We start from the raw sequence: 16,993 nt of genomic DNA on the forward strand, positions 1-16,993 counted from the left end.
TTTTGAAAATATAAATATAAAATATATTAATAAAATGATGAGTTTTAAGTCATTGTTGAAATGGTGTTTTTGGGTAATATAATTTTAAGTAGAATTGTTACTTTTTATTGTTTAAAATGCATTTTTCTATGCATAAATGGATTCAGTGTTCTAAAAAACTAGTGAAACACTCTAACTCTACTGCTTAAACAACTTGAACTTATAATTTTTAAAAATCTCTTCCAAATTATAGACAACTAAAAAAATATTTAAAAAAATGCCACTTATAATTTTAAAAAATTTCTTTAAGATTTGAACAAAATTAAAAAAATATTTAGAAAAAACCATTTTATCTATTAATTAAACCACCCATTCCAATAAATATGATGTGATTTAATACTCATAAATATGCATTGAAACTGATATATGTAGGAATTTACAAGGTAAGTTCCTCAGACAGAACACCAAAGGACACCGCTCACAACCAGATCGCAGATCAATACACCAGTATTTTGATGTGGTTAAAACCTTCAAAGAGGGAAACAGTCCACGACCTGAGCCAACGCGGCCACTTCAGGCAATTTATTAATAAAAGAATGAAAATTTACATAAGCTTCTCTCATAGACGGATTACCCTACAAATGACCCTCCATGCGCTTTAAATAGAAATCATGGACCAATCGGGTGTCAAGCCACGGATCAAGTGTCGGTAATACCGAGGAGAGAATGAACCGTCGGATCACTACATATCGTGACCATCGGATTGTAAGTTACAAAATGTACAAGGTCAAGAAACACACTTTACCTAACTCTATACTAGACCAAGTTGTACTTAACTATTTCCTATGTGTCGGAATATCCTAACATCCTCCCTTAAGAACAACTTGGGATAGGATTGAAGGATTTACAAATATGACACAATAGGAGAAGGAAGGAGGCACTAGAGCCTATCCCCCCTTAGTGACAACTTCCTGAAATCCAACCATAAATCGAAGTTTAGTGAACTTCGCCTCTGTGAGAGCCTTTGTAAAGATGTCTGCTACTTGATCATCTGTTGAACAATATTGCACTTCAAGAACATGGTCATGGATGAGCTTTCTGATGAAGTGCATGTGCAGTTCAATGTGTTTGCTGCGCTGATGTTGGATTGGATCTTTGCATAGCTGAATGGCACTTTGATTATCACACCAAAGTGTAGTCGGATGCTGCTGCTGAAAGCCAAACTCTGACAGGATCTGACGAAGCCACAAGGCTTCCTTACTAGCTTCTATGGCACCACGATACTCTGCTTCTGCTGAAGAAAGAGAAATGGCACCTTGTTTCTTGCAAGCCCATGTAATAGGTCCTGAACCAAGAGTGAACACATAACCGACAGTAGACTTCCGATCATCAAGGTCACCAGCCCAATCAGAATCAGTGAAACCAACCAATAGAGGAGCTGCTTCGGCACTGTAATGAATCCCAAACTGAACTGTACCTCGAACATAACGAAGTATTCTTTTAGCTGCTTTCCAATGACTTTCACGTGGGTTTTGCATAAACCAAGCAACAAGGCCAATGGAAAAGGAAAGGTTAGGTCGAGTATGGGTTAGATACAGAAGTTTTCCTACAAGTTGACGGTATAAGGTAGCATCAACTTCAGGAGAAGTACAAGTGACTGAAAGTTTGACTCCAGACTGGAAGGGAGAAGGGGCTAGCTTACAGTCTTCCATGTGAAAATGGCGTAGAATATCATAGGCATACTTGGACTGGGAAAGGGAAATACCCTCCTTGGATTGCAAGACTTGAAGACCGAGAAAATAATGTAAGTGTCCTAAGTCTGTCATTTCAAATTTCTTTTTAAGGCTGGATTTCACATGGTTTCTAAGGTTGGGATCACTACCGATAAGGATAAGATCATCAACATAAAGAACAAGAATGATAAGAGACTTGCCCACTTTCTTGGTGTAGACAGTATTGTTAGAATGACACCTAGAAAAGCCAGATTCTAAAAGAAAGCTATCCATTTTGGCATACCAAGCTCGAGGAGCTTGCTTGAGACCATAAAGGGATTTCTTAAGCCGACATACAAGGCTGGAGTCTGTTTTTATGAAGCCAATGGGTTGTTCCATGTAGATTTCTTCATGCAAGTCCCCATGCAAGAAGGCAGATTTAACATCCATCTGATGGACTTCCCATTTGAACGAGGCAGCAAGGGAAAGAACAAGGCGGATAGAGTTCATTTTGGAAACAGGGGAGAAGGTTTCAGTGTAGTCAATGCCTTCAACCTGTGAAAAACCTTTAGCAACAAGACGAGCTTTATGTTTATCAACTTTCCCATCTGGTCCATACTTGGTTCTGTAAACCCATTTGCATCTAACAAGTTTTCGTCCCTTTGGTAGAGGAACAAGATCCCATGTATCATTTGCCAATAATGAATGATATTCTTCATTCATAGCTGCTTCCCAATCTGGATGGCCTGAAGCTTCTGCAAAGGTGTTAGGATCATAATTTACTGGAGCTTGAGCCAGTAAAGAAGAGGCTCTGTCAAACTGAGAACGTGTGCGTCGCTGATCTGTAGGATCACCGGCAAGATCACCTGCTGCATCTCGAGTAGCACAAACCCATTTTGGAAGTTGAGGAGCTGAAGGAGGATCCTGAGATGGTGGGGGAGGATTTTCATCCTCACTTTCATCATCTGAAGAAGAAATGTTTTCAAAAGTAGAAGAGATAGGGAGAGGTGGCACATCCGCCGGACTAGGCTCGCAGGCCGATATATTTTCATCAAATTTTACATCTCTTTTAATGATAACATTTTTGGACTTAAATGGAATAAGTCTATAGCCTTTGACATCTTCAGAATATCCAACAAAAGTACATTTTTCACTCTTAGGTTCTAAAGCTTTATGCTTTTCATCTGGAATATGGGCCCACGCTTCACTTCCAAAAACACGAAAGTGACTTACATCTGGTTTGATTGAGCTCCATGCTTCTTCTGGAGTGATATTCTTTAAAGCCTTAGTAGGAGTGCGATTTATTATGTAATTTGCACAGTTAATTGCTTCTGCCCAAAAACTAAGACCAAGTCCTTTAGATTGTAGCATACAATTAGCCATTTCCTTTAAGGTGCGATTCTTCCTTTCAGCTACACCATTTTGTTGTGGAGTATATGGAACAGTATGTTGCATTTGAATTCCATTCTCAGTGCAAAAGTTGATGAATGTGTTTTTAACATATTCTCCGCCATTATCAGATCTTAGCTTAAGAATTTGATGTCCACATTGTTTTCAACAAAGGCCTTGAAGGCCAAAAATGTGTTAAATATTTCACTCTTGAGTTTTAAGAAGTATACCCAAGTGCTTCTGGAGAAATCATCAATGAAAGTTAAGAAATACTTGCAGCCAGAGAATGAAACAACTGGAAGTGGACCACATAAATCACTTTGCACAAGCTGTAAAGGGGCTGAGGCGTGTCAAGAGGCACGTTTTTCAAAACTGCCTGATGATGTTTTCCGAGTACACATCCGGAACAAACACCATCTCTGCAAGATACCATAGGAAGACCTGTCACCATATTTTCTTTACATAGATGCTGAAGAGAGCGATAGTTTAAGTGACCAAATCGCTCATGCCAAAGTTTTCTCACTTCATCGTTATGAGCAACAAATACTGAGGGAAGATTTGATGACCCAAAGTTGTGAAACTTATACAACCTTGTAGAATCATCAGCAATGTCAGTAGCTAAAATCTGTTTAGGATCTCTTAGGTCCTTGATTACAACATCATGAGGTGAAAATTCAACGATTTTACCTTCACCTGAATGGGTTATCTGATATACAGATAGAAGGTTGCAGGATAAGGTTGGAACACATAATACATCATTAAACTGACCATTGTCTAGATGAACAGTTCCAGTTCCTACAACACTGAGAGATCTATCATCACCAACATATATATTTTTGGTGTTACAATCATTTAAAGAAGAAAACATGGCTTTGTTTTTGGCCATGTGATAAGAAGCTCCAGAATCAATGAGCCACTCATGAGAATGAGAAGAAGAAGATACATTTAGTGCATAGCCAGACCGAGATGCTTGACAACCACATGCAGAAAGTGTCATTCCTGAAGATGAAGTTGAAGTTGAAGATTGATCCAAATGGATGTTATGCTTCTTCATTGCTGCTTCCAAGGCTTCCATCTTCTTAAAGCATTTGGATTCTAAGTGGCCATCTCGATTACAAAAGTTGCAATGTCTATCAGTCTTCTTCCCTTTGTTTTTATTTGTCTTATCATTTTGTTGAAATGATTTTTCATTTTGAGGCTAAAATTGCTTAGGACCCTTGTTTGGTTTAGGACCATTCTTTTTAGGATATGACTTCTTAGGATTCTTTGAATTTGGTTGTTGCTGGGTGGCTAACGCTTTCTTGGAAGAGTTTCCAAGATTAAGAAGACCAAGGTGTAAGAGTTTTTCTTGTTCTCTTATTAAAGAATCACAAAAAGAGTCAAAGGAAGGGGACTTGTAGTCTGTTCCTTGAGAAATGAAGGTTTCTCTTGTAGAATGGAAGGTGGAAACACACACAGAGTAGGCTGGTCCCAACTTAGTAAGAATGGAATAGATAAGGTTACTATCTTCTTTCTTAACCTTAACACCTTCCAAGAGATATCTAAGGGTCTTGAACTTGGACAAGAAATCTTCAATGCAAGAAAAATTATTAGGGTCCAATGTAAGCAACTCATTTTCAAGTTGATGGGCTCGAAGTTCATTTTTAATCCCAAAAACTTTATTGATTTGTTTCATTGCTTCATCAGGAGTATCGAGTTCTGCGATATGGAATCTAAGATCTGGAGAAATAGACATCCCTATCAATCCACGTGCTTGATATTGCCTATTTTCCCATTTAGCAGCCTTATCTTCATCCTTCGGTTTCTTTTCTTGGCCTGAGGCTATTCTGTAGAGACCTTTACTTCTAAGTAAATCCTCAATGTAGGACAACCATTGGAAGTAGTTGGTGCTGTCAAGGGTAACTTGGTATTGACTTTCCATTTCAATGGAAACTGAAGCTAAAGATGCTGAAACTAAGTGTTCCAATGGATAGATCTCAAAAAATTAGGCTGGTTTAAAAAAAACGGCTCTGAAAACGGCTTCCGAATGAAGAAGTTATGGCTTTTTAAAAAAGGTTGTTGAAGATGCCGACGAAGTGCGAGAATGTGCGGAAATGAAAAATCCGCCCTCACAAAAAGGAGATTTGAACCCAAGACCTCTACTCTCTTAAAATAGCTTTGAACCAATTGAGCTATACAAAAAATTTGAGAGAGAGAGAGAGAGAGGGGAGGGGGGGGGGTTGATGCTTTGGGTTGCGTGCTTGCTTTGAGAAGGCTCTTTTTCCCTACAAAACAAAAAACACAAAACCCAACATGGACATACAAAAAAAAACAAACCTTGCGGCTCGAATTTAGCTTTAGCCGAAAAAATAAATATTTTCAAAAATGAACCTTGCGGCTCAAAGTTAGCTTTAGCCGGAAACTAAATATTTTCCTCAATGTTTCTGATTTTCCGAGATCACACTAAGGCGTAGGGAAAAGAGCATACGCATGAGAAAAATCCTTCCTTTCTGTTTCTGATTTGCCCAGATTGCACAGAGTCGCAGGGCAAAGAGCATATGCAGAAATGAAAGGTATAGATCAAGTAATAAAAAAAGCTAAATAAACCGAAACCGAAATAAACAGAGAGAAAATAACTGTAAACTGCAAATAAACACTGTATACCTCCAGATCTTAAAAATGACATAGCTAGGGCTACCGGAAACCTTTTCGTGTGAAACGAAAGGGGTTCCTCACTGGAATAGATGCTCCCAACACAACAAAGCAGTCCTCTCGGCCTGAAAGCAGTTAGAAACAATAGATCTAGGAAACGGCAGTCGGATGCAGTTCTACCGGCTTCAGATTTGGATCACCAATGGACGCGGCCCTCAAATAGCTCTGATACCATGTAGGAATTTACAGGGTAAGTTCCTCAGACAGAACACCAAAGGACATCGCTCACAACCAGATCGCAGATCAATACACCAGTATTTTGACGTGGTTAAAACCCTCAAAGAGGGAAACAGTCCACGGCCTGAGCCAATGCGGCCACTTCAGGCAATTTATTAATAAAAGAATGAAAATTTACATAATCTTCTCTCATAGACGGATTACCCTACAAATGACCCTCCATGCGCTTTAAATAGAAATCATGGACCAATCGGGTGTCAAGCCACGGATCAAGTGTCGGTAATACCGAGGAGAGAATGAACCGTCGGATCACTACATATCGTGACCGTCGGATTGTAAGTTACAAAATGTACAAGGTAAAGAAACACACTTTACCTAACTCTATACTAGACCAAGTTCTACTTAACTATTTCCTATGTGTCGGAATATCCTAACAATATATAAATTTATATAGATTTTTTTTGGTGTATAAGAATATTATTTGAAAAAAGAAACTATTGAATTAACTTATATGCATTAGTGTTTTTTGAAATATTCCAGAATTTATAATGGAATTAAACTAAAATGCGTTATCCCATGCAAGGAAGCAACTGACCTTGGTTGGCATGCATTCATCCATGAGATGTGGAAACTAGAGGCAATTAGAATTTTCCAAAACCATGATTATGCCACACTAAGGTAAGGCATACAGTTAAACCCTATTAGAGGGTTCTTGGAATGAGAGACAGTCTGCGATATAGAGATATATTCAAGTATCAATGTTAGAATCTTGTCCTGTCACAAAGAACACGGAGATCAAACACCTACCGCGTGATTTCTTTTGTTTATTAGGTCGGTTGCAGGGCATGGGCCCAACGATTTGATTTTTTAAACTATAATAGGGGGAAGAGGTTTCTTAAGTAAGTTGAGATCCATTACCCCTTTCTCCTGCCATGGTCACTATGCAGATCTCAGGTTTGGTTGCAGGTATGGGTCCTGAAATTTTTTTTTAATCAAATTAGGAGGAAACGGCTTCTCCGCCTTTCGGGTGAAGGGGGATTTTCTTTTTCCTTCTGCCGTGTTCTATAGGAAGTGAGAGATGTGACAAGACAAAAAGTCATGTGGGCAGTGATAGTCACAGCGAAAATACAATATTAACTAAACTAAAACGAAACACAATATTAATTAAGAAACGAAAGTGACCATTTATCATTATATTCAAGTTAAAGTTCCATAAAAACGGCTCTATCCTTTGAAAGTTTTCCCACGTAAAGCTATACAACACATAATCTGTGTATCACCGTTGGTTTTGATTTGCCAAATTTGTGTGTGTTTGGGCTTGGGTTGAATACCTTCTGCAGCATGGCTTTTCTGTAAGGTTTTGTAGGAAGCGTTGTGCGTTATGCGTTATGGAATACTTTTTCCATTCTTTGCTTGTCAGCCACTATAAAATTGTCAACATTTTCCATATTGCATTCTAGAACGTTGAGGCTATCGGTTTCGATGCTTCACCTGTTTTGTGATATCTGAAATTTTTATCATCAGATTTGTCATCTCCTAATAGTATGGTCACTCGCCTCTTTCTCCTTCTGTTCTCTTTCTGTATTTTCTCTAGATGATTTATTTATAGTCCAAGATTTATTTATAATCTCACTAGATAATTTATTTATAGTCCATGGATTGTAAGTTTTTTGCAAAGATTTTATTGTTTAAATGGTCCCACCATAAATCTGATATACTGCAAATCTGCAATTTCAATCTAACAAGAATCATTATAAACAACAGTGATTATCAGCCTCCATTTGATGACTTATTGTGTGCTGTGGAATAAATTTACAAAAATTGTTAAAATAGAGTTTTCCGTGACACTCACATATTTAGTTAAAACGTAAAACGAAGGGTAAAAAAAATACAAAAACGTCATCAAATTTTAATTTGACAGGCAAAAAGAATTTGAAATTCCAGGCCTGCCCGGTCATCAGTTGGAGAACTTCTCTGCTAATATATGGGACTTGGGAGACAAGGTCATTCCCTAATATAGGGAAGAATACACGTGGAAAAAATAACGGAATGTTAATGGAGTGTTTTAAAAAACGATTGATGATATATATATATTTTAAGTTATATTATTAATTATCTATATTTTTTTGTGTATCTCAATTTAATTAAAAATTAAAATTAAGAAAATAAGTTTGAGATTTAACATTAAATTAATTAAAAATGCAAAAAAACATAACTATTTTTAAAATAAATCTCAAATGTATTAGTTAAGAATGCATATGTATGTTTAGAAATTTTGAAGGTGGTCTTCGAGGTCATCGTGTTGCAAGAGGGCGGGGCACTTGCATGATTGCGAGACTTCGTGTGCAAGGCAAACACTTTGATTACAAGAGTTGGGGCTATCGTGGGGAGGGGGCATAAACAAGATCCCTGGTGTTGTCGCTGCTAGAGACAGTCTCGGATTGCTTACAAGACCAGTGCCTGGGCACATCTAAAATTTGTGTGTCTTATATGATTATCTAGAAATTGGAGGCATCACACACACACACACACACACACACATAACGAAATGGGTTGGTTCATTCATCTTAAGGAGTAAGCCACGAGTTTCTGGTATTTCTTCACATATACAACTCACAGAAATATGTGCATAAAATAGTGGAGGCCGAGTAGTTCAAGGACCTACAGTTTAATAAGCTTTGATAGAGCAATGAGAGAGGATAAGGAGGAGTAACTCATCATATAGAGCTTGAAGTATCAAGAATTCTATACTTAACACATAGAGCTGGAAGTATCAAGAATTTCTACACTTATCTGAGTTATAGGTGGATATAATGGACATAAGAGTGACTGGGTGTTATGATTTATGGAGCGCAATTTTAAAGATATAATTTCAATAATCCATACATGCATGTGCATTAACAAGTCTATACAAATGAATCCGTGTGGAAGGTCGAAATATTTCTAGTAGTTATGCTTACCTGAATTCAAAGAAGAAACGTGAACATAATGGATTTTAACAGAGGGAGAACATATTGTAGTACTCGAAGGGGGAATCACCACCATTTATTTGATATTCTGAAAGCTTTGTATATTAAATTCATACAGCCGAAAAATACATTTAGTTCTTTCTTAAGAATTCTGAACCTTTGTAAAGTGTCGCTTCTCCCTATTTATCTGGAGAGGGGAGCATTTGAACATTCGTTACAACAAAATATCTTCTGTCGAGTCTCAGCTGTCATATCGACTAGCTGTCTCGGCTAAGGATGGCTCTTTGGCTCAAAAACATTTCAAAATATTAATTGCCACATTAAAGGGCGACACCTTATAGGGTAACAAATCAATCAATAATTAGATGAACACATTAATAAATATCTCCGTGCCCATCCCTGTGATCGCTGATGCTTCAGGTTGAATTTTGCTCACGGTTTGGCCTCCTGTGTTACTCAGCTGATTCCCATCGCTTCTGCCTTTACTACTTGAACCATTCATCCTTTAAAGCTGGGAGTGGGCATTATCAGTTTCATGCCGCAATACTGAAGCAGAGGACCCTTGGGCGGTACTTCGTCTTCCCTCTATATGGGGGAACCATGCTAGATAATCAAGTCCTCCCAAGATACTAAGTCCTTGTTTACTTGTGTCAGTGTCAACTCGGATTTCATGTCACAAGGGGCATGTCTGGTTCTGTCCATGCCAATTTTGAATGCTCCATCTCCTCTATTAAATGCCACAGCTGCCGACCCACCTTGCCTTAAATTTTTGCACTACCTGGTCATGGAGTTCTCGCATCTGAATCTTCCATTAAAAGCCTTTACAAGACGAGGCCTTTAGATCCACTCCAACCCCTTTTTCTTCATGTGACAGGGGCTATGACTAGGTGTTTAGTCCTCTAGCGCTAGGGCCTTTGGACTCCCCTCCGGGGGTATTTTTCCTTTGTTACGTGGAATACTGCATACCGACGATTTATAACGCTTTACCTTCAGTATCTCCCCTTGACACTTTGCGATCATCGATCTGCGGGATCAGGTCCACCAAGGATATCACAATCACAATGCGGGAGAGGGAGCCTTTTTAACTCCCTTCATAGCACTAGCCGATTGTCTGGACGTGAAACTTTCATAAGGTATGACACATAAAATATCGCATCCAGGAGGGTCTTTCGCATATCGTAATCGCAGGTCGGAAGGGACTTCAGTGGAGGAGGGACTTTGCTTGTGCAATCGTCTATTGACGATTTGTGATGGGTGATGTCATCACTACCATGTGTCACTCGGAAATGCCCCCTTAAGACCCATGAAAATGCCAGATCAGCATGCGACGTGTCCTCCATACCGCCATGTCATCTTCATACTACCATGTCATGATGACGTTAGCAATCATGTGGATTCATAGGGACCAATGGTATTCTGCCATGTGGCTCCCCAGTGGAGAGAGAAAAGGGCCTGCCTGACCTTGTTTTTTTGTTGAAATCCTTTGTTAAATGGTTTTCGGCCCCTCCTGGTGCTTTACACTATATCAAGACTTCTCCACTTTGTTGTCTTTTTAACCCTGGTCCCATCCAGAATTGTCGATCGCCGATATTGTAGGACATCTGAAGTTGCAGGAAGTCTGATATGCGGGACCTCCCCATTGCCAATAAGTCGATAGAATGTGGCCGGGGTCCTCTGATCATCGACCCGACTTACCTTGGACCCGCCGATTCATGATTTGTGATATCAGCGATTGGTTGATCGAAGATTTCACTATCTTCCCTTGTCGTTGCTTAAGAAAAGCCTCGATTGTGATTTGTGACGAGCTTGACCCTTAGCCATTTTTCCTTTGTTTTCTAGCTTTGAAAGGGTATCTTCAATCTGCTCTAACTTCTGATCCAGGAATCCATTTTTGGACTTCCACCTACCATTGGAAAGCTTATTTCAAAAATTATCCATTGGAGAGGCTTCGATTTATATTTGAGAGCTTCTGTGGCTTGGAAGATGGCTGCAAATCACTATATTCTTTGGTACTCTTTGTACAACTGGAACTTTGTTTTCAGAATGTGATAACATTGGCTCCACCTGGGGATAGTGCCTTGCTAGCGAGGTGTTGAGAACCTGCAAACTATGAACTTCGCCTTTAGGCATGGAGTCTTTTCAAAACAAACGATAATTTTGTGAAAGTGGAATTTTCAACATAAACTGGAAATTTCATATAACAATTACAATACACATAATGGTATTTACAATGACTTACCTTAGACCCGCCGATTCATGATTTGTGATATCAGCGATTGGTTGATCGAAGATTTCACTATCTTCCCTTGCCATTGCTTAAGAAAAGCCCCGATTGTGATTTGTGATGAGCTTGACCCTTAGCCATTTTTCCTTTGTTTTCTAGCTTTGAAAGGGTATCTTCAATCTGCTCTAACTTCTGATCTAAGAGTCCATTTTTCGACTTACACATACCGTTGGAAAGCTTATTTCGAAAATTATCCATTGGAGAGGCTTCGATTTATGTTTGAGAGCTTCTGTGGCTTGAAAGATGGCTGCAAATCGCTATATTCTTTGGTACTCTTTGTACAACTGGAACTTTGTTTTCAGAATGTGATAACATTGGCTCCACCTGGGGATAGTGCCTTGCTAGCGAGGTGTTGAGAACCTGCAAACTATGAACTTCGCCTTTAGGCATGGAGTCTTTTCGAAACAAACGATAATTTTGTGAAAGTGGAATTTTCAACATAAACTGGAAATTTCATATAACAATTACAATACACATAATGGTATTTACAATGAGTGTAAGATAGTTACCTCTAGTTTTGGAAATAGAATTTGAGGAACTGACCACTTACTGGAAGTTCCAACGATTCAACGTCTAGATTTTCAAGCAGGTAAGTGCTATTTCCTCTATCTTCTACCATCTTGAAAGGGTCGAACCATAACGGATCGAATTTTCTGTGTCTGCTTTTGTCTTCCGGTTGGACGTTCCATCAGAGAACTAAATCACCTAGTTGGAGAGGTCGATCCTTGGCCTTCTTGTCAAATAGGGATTTCTTCTTCTGTTGGTAATTTGACAATTTGGCCCCCACCTGTTCTCTGTTTTCATGAAGTATGGCCAACTGATTTATCCTTCGTGTCAAGCCACTTGGCTCTTCCTCAAATTCTTGTAATAACTTTGACACTGGCATTGCTAATTGGTTTGAGAAGACTGTAGCCTTACCATACACTAGCTCAAAAGGCGATTTTCCTGTGGATCATTTAGGAGTTACTCAGTTGGCCCATAGGGAAAATTTCAGTTGGGAGTCCCAGTTCCTCTGATTCTCGACGATGGTCTTCTTCAACACCCTCACCACAGTTTTGTTTGAGGACTCAGCCAAGCCATTACCTTGAGGATAGTAGGTAGTGGAGTGTCCACTGATGATATTGAATTTCTAGCAGAAGCTAGTGAATTTGGCAGATTTGAAGACTTGATCATTATTAGTGATAATTTTGATAGGACAACCAAAGCGAGATAATATGTTCTCCTCCATAAACTTAATTACCACTGAGTCTGTAGCGTTTTTGGCTGGGATGGCCTCTACCCACTTGGTGAAATAATCTGTGGCTGTTAATATCCACTTGTGTTGGCCACTAGACGGTGGGTTTATTTCTCCTATGAAGTCTAGTCCCCATTGTCTGAAAGGTTCTTCCACATGCACTGGAATCAGGGGGAGAGGAGAAAGCTTTTGTCTCTCAGCAAACACTTGGCATTTTTTGCATGACCTGACTTGGGAATGAGAATTTTCAAATAGAATAGGACAGTAGAATCCTAACTTGAGGATTTTGTGTGCTGTGGTCTTCCATCTGTAATGACATCCACAATCTCCTCCATGAAATTCCTCAATCACTTTATGGGTTTCGCCCTCTGCCAAACATAGAAGAAAAACTCCCACGGGTCCTTCTAGTAGAGTTGACCATTGGATATGATACATTTTTGCGCTTGAAATCTCAGAGTTCGGTATTTTGATTTATCCAGCTCCAGTGGGCACCTCAGGAATAAGAGATAATGAATGATATTCTTATACAAAGGTGATCTTTCATATTTAGCATAGATCTTCTGCTCGGATGATTTAATCCCATTTTGTTGAACCTATGGTCTTCCTTCCTCTTTTTTCTGGTTTATCCTTAAAGCTTGGCAATTTGATTCGGATAAAACCTTGGCCAACCAATGGCCTTTTATGAGTTTAATAGGCTTTATGTCTATCTCATATTCTTGTATCTTTGCTATCCACTTACCCCTTTTTCCTTCATTGTCCCCTTGCACCAGGATGTCCTTGACCGTTGTCGTTGGGACAAAAGTTGTGATTTTCGATTGTAGCACATACATATGAAATGGCTTCAAAGCCTTGACCAGTGCATAGGATTGTTTCTCCAAGATGTTATATTTCAGCTCAACATCCCTTAGGACTTGGCTGAAGAAGGTGATGGGTTGTCCATATCCATCTTTATTCTTCTGTAGCAAAACTGCGGCAATAGTATGCAGAGAAACAAAAGAGAAGATATAGAAAGGCACTGAATAATGGAGGCTGACTAGTACCGAGGCTTTAGCAAAAGATTCTTTAATTCTAATGAAAGAATATTGGGGGGCAGGGCTCCACTTGACTTCATTTTCCTTCTTAAGCATGTGTGTAGTACCCTTGACTATTTCTACATAGTTGGGTATGAACCTCAAGAAATTTAATCTCCCTAAAAAGGCTTGGACCTATTTCTTATTTCTAGGTAGAGGAATATGATTGATGGCTTTGACTCATTTAGGATCGATCTTCATTACTTCCTGCACTACTATGTGTCCTAGTATCTTCTCCTCACTCAGATTGAGATTGCTCAGGATTCAAAGAAATACCATACCTCCTGCATTTCTCAAAGGTGAGCTTCAAGTGGAGGATGTGCTCTTCATTAGTCTTAGAAAAGAGTGTGAAATCGTCTAAATAAACAACCACTAATTTGTCTTTCTCCCTTATGAAAGCTATATCCATAGCTCTCTGAAACCTGGCTCCCACAATAATAAGACCGAAAGGCATGTGAGCATACATGAATGTTCTCCACGGGGTGGTGAAAGCAATCTTCTTCTGATCATCAGGGTGGATTGTTAATTAGTTGTAACTAGAGAACCCATCCATCATGGACATTCTAACTGATCCAACCATCTTCTGCAATATATAATCCATCTTAGGAAGCAATTAGTTGTCTTTTAACTACTCCTTGTTCAGATTCCAAAAATCTACACATAGCCTTATTTCTCCGTTCTTTTTCCGGACTAAGACTAAGTTGGCCACCCACTCAGAGTACCTTAAAGGCTCTATGATTTTTGCCTGTAGAAGATTTCTCACTTCTTTCTCAATTGAGGGGAGTAAGAGTGGATTTATCTACCTAAGTTTCTGCTTGCATGGTTTTATTCCATTCTTTAAAGGAATCTTATGCTGAATGATGTTAATATAAAATGCTTTCAAATCCTCATAAGACCAAGAAAAAACATCCTTGTATTATTAAAATAAATTTGTTTATATTGCAAGGGGATTCCTTTTGATAGCCTAATCATCTGGGGTTCCTCCTCTGAGCCGATATTGAAATCTTCTACATGATCATATATCTCCAGAGCTATTGGCTTGGAGGCTATGTCATCCTTATTAAAAAGTCTTTCTAGTGGGACTATTCTGCGAGGAATGGTATTCCCTTTCGGTTGTAGAATTCTGCGTCCGGATACTAAGTCTTCCCACGAAGTGGTTTCTTGATCTGCCTCTTTTTCCTCTTCCAGATCGATGGTTGAGTTAGCGAACTCCCTGACGAATTTTGTAAATCGTTTCAAGTCCTACTCATCGTCCTCAAATACCTGCCAGTGCTTGATGTTATCAGGAATAGAGGGTTTGTATCTGAATTCCACCTCATACCTGAGGAGCGGATTTTGAGGGGGCTTAAAACTGCTTGTCGTTATAGAAAGGGAATCAACCATTCCGTTTCCTTCTCTGGGCAGAAATTAGATATTAAATTCTAGGCAGAAGTTATCAATTAAATCCCACACTTCATTCTGGTAAGTCCTCAGTTTGGGATGTTTGGCCTGGAACTGATTTCTAATTTGCCTTACCACTAGCTCAAAGTCTCCATAGACTGTTAGGCATTGAATATTCATATTCTTTGTCATTTGTAGCCCAAGGAGAAATGCTTCATACTCCACCATGTTGTTGGTTGCCTCAAACTCCAGGTTGAATGAGAGAGGTTTCAAGCTGCCCTCAGGAGATACCAACAATACTCTTGCTCCATTTCCCTATTTGGAATTTTCTCCATCAAAGTATAATTTCCATACTTTGTTTTCATCTGCGTGCTGGTGTTCTAACTACCTTGTTAGGTGTATTGATGTTTCCTCTAAGATGGTCTCATCTTCTTCTAGGAACAAGCAGGAGAGGTTGCTTTCTTTTCCATGCACTAGGGAGTTTTTTGAGCCTTTAGCTGGGGTCACAATTTTTACAAATCTGGACTCTCTGTACAACGTCCTTTGTTTGCCTCCAAAAGTGGGAATAGTGACATAAGTCAGATCTAACTTGATAGAGCCCCCCACCTTGAACCCCAAGGCCTAGATAGGAGCATGCCAAACCGAGGAGGAATATCAACCACCACTATGTCCATTACTACACTCTTCACGGGGTTCTGAGCCAGGTTTGCCACCAGATCCTTTATCATTTCCAAGCATTTGACCCTCTTAGAGTCAAAGGAGTATAGGTCCTTGTATGGTATGGTGATCTGCAAGCCAAGCTGTTCTATCACTGCTAAGAGCATGAGGTTGTTCGAGGCTTCGGAGTCCAACATGCAATTATGCAATAAAAGGTCATGGATTACCAAGGTCACATAGAAGGGTGTAGTAGAAGGATCAATTTCTTCCACATGCGGCCCAAAAACAACCATTGGCCTCTCTTCTTGAAGGTTTAAACAATCATGGGTGGGTGAAGAGGTGGATGGAAGCATGAATTGAGATACTTGAGCTTTATAAGTAGGCTTCTTTAGAATCTCAATCAGAGGAACATGAATCTTTACCTTTTCAAGTTCCTTTTGAAGATTGAATGTAGGTTGGACTTTTTCTATACCTCTTGGCTCTGCTTCTTCTTCCTTACCACTGGCAGTTTTTAGCAGAACATGTGCCTCCTTTTCTGTGTGTCCCTAAGAACTATTGCTTTCCTTATTTGAGGAGACTTTTATCTTGGAAGAGTCAGGATTCAACTTACCTTTCCCTTTGTCTGGTACTAAAGAAATATATTGGGGAGTAGTTCCCTCTAGTTGTTATGGTTCCCTCGACCTCTTTCTTGAAGATCTTAGATCATATCTTTGGTGTAGCTATGTCGATATGAAATCTGCAAATTGTTTACAATAATAATCTATATCCTCCTCATTTTTTGTTGCTTCTCTATCAGGACTGATCTCCTGGTGAGCTATATTTTCAAGTTCTTATTCAAAGAAAATGGAATACAAGTTTCCTTGCATCTCATGTGTATCTGACGATTGTTCATTGAGGCCATCTTGTAAATATAGAGGATGAGGGATCTCATAGAGTTGTTCCTTTCCTTCCCTTGGAAGTATATGCAATGCAGGCTTTCTATATTGTGGGTTATAACCCCGGTTGTTGCCTTGAGCATTATGTTTGGAGAGACTCTTGTTCTCAAGTTCAAGATTTCCAACCTCATGTGATCTCATGATGATTTTATCGAGTTCATCCCACTTCAGGTCTGGTGATTCTTTAGTTTGACTAGAGGAGGATGCTTCTTCTTTCCCTCTTTTATTCTCAGTAGGTTCCTGCTTTCCTCTTGACTTCCCTGTTGAGGTGAAATTTTCTTCCACCTCAAGCGCATCGATTTGGAGTTAATATAGAGTGAGAGACTTCCTTTCCCTTAGAGTAAAACTAAATTCGTATTCAAAGGCTCCAAAAAAATCTACTCGAGCAGCAGCTGGAGGAGGCTTTATCTCACCCAGAAGGTTATTATACTACTTATTGAACCTTTTTATAAATTCTGAGATATCCTCTTCTAGGTTCTTCCTTATAGTGTTAAAATCCCTACGGAGGTACTCATG

Source organism: Pinus tabuliformis, chromosome 7, assembly GCF_031772625.1.
Source record: "Pinus tabuliformis cultivar Carrire ecotype Pingquan chromosome 7, CPIR1, whole genome shotgun sequence".
NCBI lineage: Eukaryota > Viridiplantae > Streptophyta > Pinopsida > Pinales > Pinaceae > Pinus > Pinus tabuliformis.